We start from the raw sequence: 6,566 nt of genomic DNA on the forward strand, positions 1-6,566 counted from the left end.
TCAAGAGCATTCAAATATCATATGCACCAGGAACTGAACAATGAAATTCGTAGATAGACACAAAATGCTGGAGTAACTCAGCGGGTGAGGCAGCATCTCTGGAGAGAAGGAATAGGTGACGTTTCACGTGGGGACCCTTTATCAGACTGTGAGAGTCAGGGAGGAGGACACTTGAGGTATGGGAAGATACAGTACAAGGCAGAGCCTGCATCGAAGACTCAGGAAAGGTGGAGCCCACAATGGTCTATTGTTGGCTGGTGACGAGGTGATAACGAAGGAAACAAATGGTGAAATTATCAAGAGGGCTGCAAGGGTGAATTGAAGTTAGAGAAGTCAATAGACAATAGACAATAGACAGTAGGTGCAGGAGTAGGCCATTTGGCCCATCGAGCCAGCACCACCATTCAATGTAATCATGGCTGATCATCCCCAATCAGTACCCCGTTCATGCCTTCTCCCCATATCCCCTGACTCCGCTATTTATAAGATCCCTATCTAGCTCTCTCTTGAAAGCATCCAGAGAACCGGCCTCCACCGCCCTCTGAGGCAGAGAATTCCACAGACTCGCCACTCTCTATGAGAAAGAGTGTTCCATCGTCTCCTTTCTAAATGGCTTACTCCTTATTCTTAAGCCAATGTTAATACCGCTGGGGTGTAAGCTACCCAAGCGAAATATGAGGTGCTGTTCCTCCAATGTGCGCTGGGCCTCACTCTGACAGTGGAGGAGGCCCAGGACAGAGAGGTCAGTGTGGGAATGGGAGGGGGAGTTGAAGTGCTTGGCAACCGGGAGATCAGGTAGGCTGAGGCGGACTGAGCGGAGGTGTTCAGCAAAACGATCGCCGAGCCTGCGCTTGGCCTCGCAGCTTGGAGTCCACACCTGGAACAGCGGATGCATAGACTGGATAGACTCGGCTTGTACTCGCTAGAATTTAGAAGATTGAGGGGGGATCTTATAGAAACTTACAAAATTCTTAAGGGGTTGGGCAGGCTAGATGCAGGAAGATTGTTCCCGATGTTGGGGAAGTCCAGAACAAGGGGTCACAGTTTAAGGATAAGGGGGAAGTCTTTTAGGACCGAGATGAGAAGAACATTTTTCACACAGAGAGTGGTGAATCTGTGGAATTCTCTGCCACAGAAGGTAGTTGAGGCCACAGTTCATTGGCTATATTTAAGAGGAAGTTAGATGTGGCCCTTGTGGCTAAAGGGATCAGGGGGTATGGAGAGAAGGCAGGTACAGGATACTGAGTTGGATGATCAGCCATGATCATATTGAATGGCGGTGCAGGCTCGAAGGGCCGAATGGCCTACTCCTGCACCTATTTTGTATGTTTCTATGTTTCCATGTTTACATTGGACGAGGTTGGTGGAGGTGCAAGTGAACCTCTGCCTCACCTGAAAGGACTAAGAACGATGTTCTTAGACAGACACAAAATGCTGGAGTAACTCAGCGGGACAGGCAGCATCTCTGGAGAGAAGGAATAGGTCACCCTTCTTCAGACTCTTGGTGCAGCTTTACAGCCCCATCAATGTGAGAAAACAACAAAAATATATACAGTAAATTACCCATAAAACATGACGGTAAACAGATGACATTCATGCAAATAGTGTGTTCCATTACCACATTTTCTATTTATCTCTGATCGATAGTAAAAAATTATTAATCTCAGATTTAAGATTAACATCTGACCTGGACTCTGCTACCATTTGCTTCCAAATTTCTGCTCCCCAGTGTGTGTTTAGAAATCTTATCCAACCACTCCTGACAGACTCGGCTAAATGTCAGCCAAGTCATAGACCCCCGACTAGTGAACCACCTCCTCTCCATCAACTCTTATCAGTTCCCAGAAATATAATTAAAAAGCTGTCAAATCAAACAATATTTTCTAATTTCCTCATTTGAGGAATGACATCCTTGTGATTGAAGCAGTGCAGCGTAGGTTCACGAGATTGATCCCTGGGATGGCGGGACTGTCATATGAGGAAAGATTGAAAAGACTAGGCTTGTATTCACTGGAGTTTAGAAGGATGAGGAGAGATCTTATAGAAACATATACAATTATAAAAGGACTGGACAAGCTAGATGCAGGAAAAATGTTCCCAATGTTGGGCGAGTCCAGAACCAGGGGCCACAGTCTTAGAATAAAGGGGAGGCCATTTAAGACTGAGGTAAGAATAAAAATATTTCACCCAGAGAGTTGTGAATTTATGGAATTCCCTGCCACAGAGGGCAGTGGAGGCCAAGTCATTGGATGGATTTAAGAGAGAGTTAGATAGAGCTCTAGGGGCTAGTGGAGTCAAGGGATATGGGGAGAAGGCAGGCACGGGTTATTGATAGGGGATGATCAGCCATGATCACAATGAATGGCGGTGCTGGCTCGAAGGGCTGAATGGCCTCCTCCTGCACCTATTTTCTATGTTTCTATGTAATAATTGGATTAATAACTTCCAGGCAATGCAACTCTACTTAATAATACCTCTCTCCGTGTCGCAACTCTTGTTCAGGTCCAGAGGTATCATGCTCAAGTATGTTATAGAATCATTAAGCCATTACAGTACATACAGTGAGCAGGCTCTTTGGCCCAACTAATCCATGCTAATAAAGATGTCCTGTCTAAGACACAAAATGCTGGAGTGACTCAGCGGGACAGGCCGCATCTCCGGAGAGAAGGAATGGGTGATGTTTCGGGTCGCGACCTTTCCTCAGACTGAGGGTCTTGACCCAAAACGTCATCAGTCTGAAGAAGGGTTTCGACCCAAAACGTTACCCATTCCTTCTCTCCAGAGATGCTGCCTGTCCCGCTGAGTTACTCCAGGATTTTATGTATACCTTCGATTTAAACCAGCATCTGCAGTTTTTTCCTGCACACCCTGTCTAAGCTAGTCCCATTTGCCCATTTTGAACCACATTACTCTACAAACATTCCTATCAATGTATCTGTCAAAATGTATTTTAAATGCAGTTATAGTCCCTACCTCAACTACTTTCTCTGGCAGTAGCTTCATATACCCACTATCCTCTGTGTGAAAAGTTTACCCTCAGATTTCTATTCAATCTTTTCCCTTTCACCTTAAACCTATACCCACTGGTTCTTGATTCCACTACTAGCGGAGTCAGGGGATATGGGGAGAAGGCAGGAACGGGGTACTGATTGGGGATGATCAGCCATGATCACATTGAATGGCGGTGCTGGCTCGAAGGGCCAAATGGCCTACTCCTGCTCCTATTGTCTATTGTCTATTATCTATTTGGTAAAAGACTGTGCATTCATCCTATCTATTCCCCTGATGATGTTGGACACCTCTATAAGATCATCCCTGCGCTCCATGGAATAGAGTCCCAGTTTGTCCAGCCTCTCCCTATAGCTCAGGCCCTCGAGCCCTGGCAACATTCATCTCTGCACCCTTTCCAGCTTCTTGACATTCTTCCAAGGAGCAGGGCGACCAAAACTGAACATAGTATTCCAAGCGTGGTCTCACCAATGTCTTGTACTGGTTACTAGCTAAGTAACTAGCAGCACAGACCATCACACAAACCAACCTCCCTTCCATTGACTCCATCTACACCTCACGCTGCCTCGGCAAGGCCAGCAGCATCATCAAGGACCAGTCTCACTCCCTCTTCTCCCCTCTCCCATCGGGCAAGAGGTACAGAAGTGTGAAAACACACCTCCAGATTCAGGGACAGTTTCTTCCCAGCTGTTATCAGGCAACTGAACCATCCTATCACCAACTAGAGAGCGGTCCTGAGCTACTATCTACCTCATTGGAGACCCCCGGACTATCTATAATTGGACTTTACTGGACTTTATCTTGCACTAAATATTATTCCCTTTATCATGTATCTGTACACTGTGGACGGCTCGATTGTAATCATATACAGTCTTTCTGCTGACTGGTTAGCACACAACAATATTTTTTCAATATACCTTGGTACACAATACAGTAATGAACTAAACTAACCAGCATCTGAACCATGAGTTCAAATCGCACAATTGTTGCCGGGAACCTAATTAATTAAGTATATCAGGGGATTTATACAAGGTTCGGTAGTGGTAGCAATGAAGCTTCTCATAGTGATACAGTGTGAAAACAGGCCCTTTGGCCCAACTTGCCCATACCGGCCAACATGTCCCAGCTACACTAGTCCCACCTGCCCGTGTTTGGTCCATATCCCTCCAAACCTGTCCTATCCATGTACCTGTCCAACTGTTTCTTAAATGTTGGGATAGTCCCAGCCTCAACTACCTCCTCTGGCAGCTCGTTCCATACACCCACCACCCTCTGTGTGGAAACGTGGAAGTGGCAGCGCTGCCCAAGTAGCTGCGGATCGCCTGCAGTCCGTCCATCTCTTTCCTTTTTTCGTTTTCTTTTTGTCTTGTTAGATGTATGTTTTAGTCTATATTTAGTTGTGTAGATGTGGAGGGTGGGGGAAACCTTTTTAAAATCTCTTCCTTCAACGGGGATGTGACCTTTTCCTTGTCGTATCTCCGTCTCCGTCTGCGCTGAGGCCTAATATCATGGGGCTGGCGGCCTCCAACTGGAATCAACCTTGGGGGCCCATGTGGTGGAGCCTGTGGACTCACCATCGGAGCTGGCTGACTTCAGAAGCCGTGGTGGCGCTGTGGCTGCGACCCGACTTCGGAGCATCTGAGGCAAGCCCTGTGGACAGTAACATCGGGAGCTCGCAGGTCCCTGGTTGGTGACCGATTTTCGGGAGCTCCCGCAACAGCAGCCTCATCCGCCCTAAATCTGCCCGTTCGCGGAGGTTGGAATCGGCCGCGGGATGTACCATCACCCGGCGGGGGCTTCAACATCGAGAGCCTCGATCGCCTCGACACAGCGGGAGAACAAGGAAGGAAGAGAGAAGACATTTTGCCTTCCATCACAGTGAGGAGGTGCCTGGAGATTCGCTGTGATGGATGTTTGTGTTAAATTGTGTTCATTGTGCGTTTTGTTGCTTTTTTTTCTGTCGACTGCAAGGTACGAAATCTCGTTCAAACTATTGTTTGAATGACAATAAAGGAAATTCAATTCAATTCAATTCAAAAAGTTGGCTCGAAGGGCCGAATGGAGCCTCAGATTCCAACCAAATCATTTCCCCTTCGCCTTGAACCTATGTCCTCTGGTCCTCGATTCACCTACTCTGGGCAAGAGGCTCTGTGCATCTACCCAATCTATTCCTCTTGTGATTTTGTACACCTCTATAAGATCACCCCTCATTCTCCTGCACTCCATGGAATAGAGACCCAGCCTACTCCACCTCTCCCTCTAGTCCTGGCAACAGCATTCTGTTACAACATAAATTGTTTCTGCCAGTTCTGATGACATCTCGTTGATTTAAGACATCAGTACTGTTCCTCTTAGCTCCGGTATTGACCGACCTGCCGGATATTTCTGTTTTTATGTTGTAAAAGCCCACCGGCACGGTGGCGCAGCGGTAGAGTTGCTGCCTTACAGCGCTGACAGCGTAAGAGGCCCAGGTTCGATCCCGACTATGGGTGCTGTCTGTACAGAGTTTGTACCTTACCCCTGTGACCACGTGTCTTTTCTCTGAGATCTTCGGTTTCCTTGGCGATGTTTTACTTGCCGATTTTTCGGCTACTGCCGGCGTCATTGACTGACATATCAGGGTCACAAAAAGATTATGAATATTTCGAAATCCAGCGGCGACAAAAAAAATGTTGCGACGTTTGAGGAGACAATACCTCGTCACGCCGCGACTTTTTAGGTGACCGGATACGTCAGTCAATGATGCCGACAATAGACAATAGGTGCAGGAGTAGGCCATTCGGCCCTTCGAGCCAGCACCGCCATTCAATGTGATCATGGCTGATCATCCCCAATCAGTACCCCGTTCCTGCCTTCTCCCCATATCCCCTGACTCTGCTATTTTTAAGAGCCCTATCTAGCTCTCTCTTGAAAGCATCCAGAGAACCTGCCTCCACCGCCCTCTGTGGCAGAGAATTCCACAGACTCACAACTCTCTGTGAGAAAAAGTGTTTCCTCGTCTCCGTTCTAAATGGCTTACCCCTTATTCTTAAACTGTGTGGCCTCTGGTTCTGGACTCCCCCAACATCGGGAACATGTTTCCTGCCTCTAGTGTGTCCAAGCCCTTAACAATCTTATATGTTTCAATGAGAACTCCTCTCATCCTTCTAAACTCCAGAGTGTACAAGCCCAGCTGCTCCATTCTCTCAGCATATGACAGTCCCGCCATCCCGGGAATTAACCTTGTAAACCTACGCTGCACTCCCTCAATAGCAAGAATGTCCTTCCTCAAATTAGGGGACCAAAACTGCACACAATACTCCACGTGTGGTCTCACTAGGGCTCTGTACAATGAGGTTGAGTGTACGTGAGGACTGGTCAAATTGGGGACAGTCCCTTGACCGACCCCCATGCTGGAACTAAAAGCCCCCGGATGTGGCTCTGGAGATCCAGGTGGGTTTTTTCAACTGGGAATGGGAAAGGGAGCTCCGGGAAGCAAAGACACAGAGTGTTGCACAGAGTAACACAGGATTGAGTGTACTCTGTGACTTCAGCCCACACAGAGTCCGGCCCATGTC

Source organism: Amblyraja radiata, chromosome 35 (assembly GCF_010909765.2).
Source record: "Amblyraja radiata isolate CabotCenter1 chromosome 35, sAmbRad1.1.pri, whole genome shotgun sequence".
NCBI lineage: Eukaryota > Metazoa > Chordata > Chondrichthyes > Rajiformes > Rajidae > Amblyraja > Amblyraja radiata.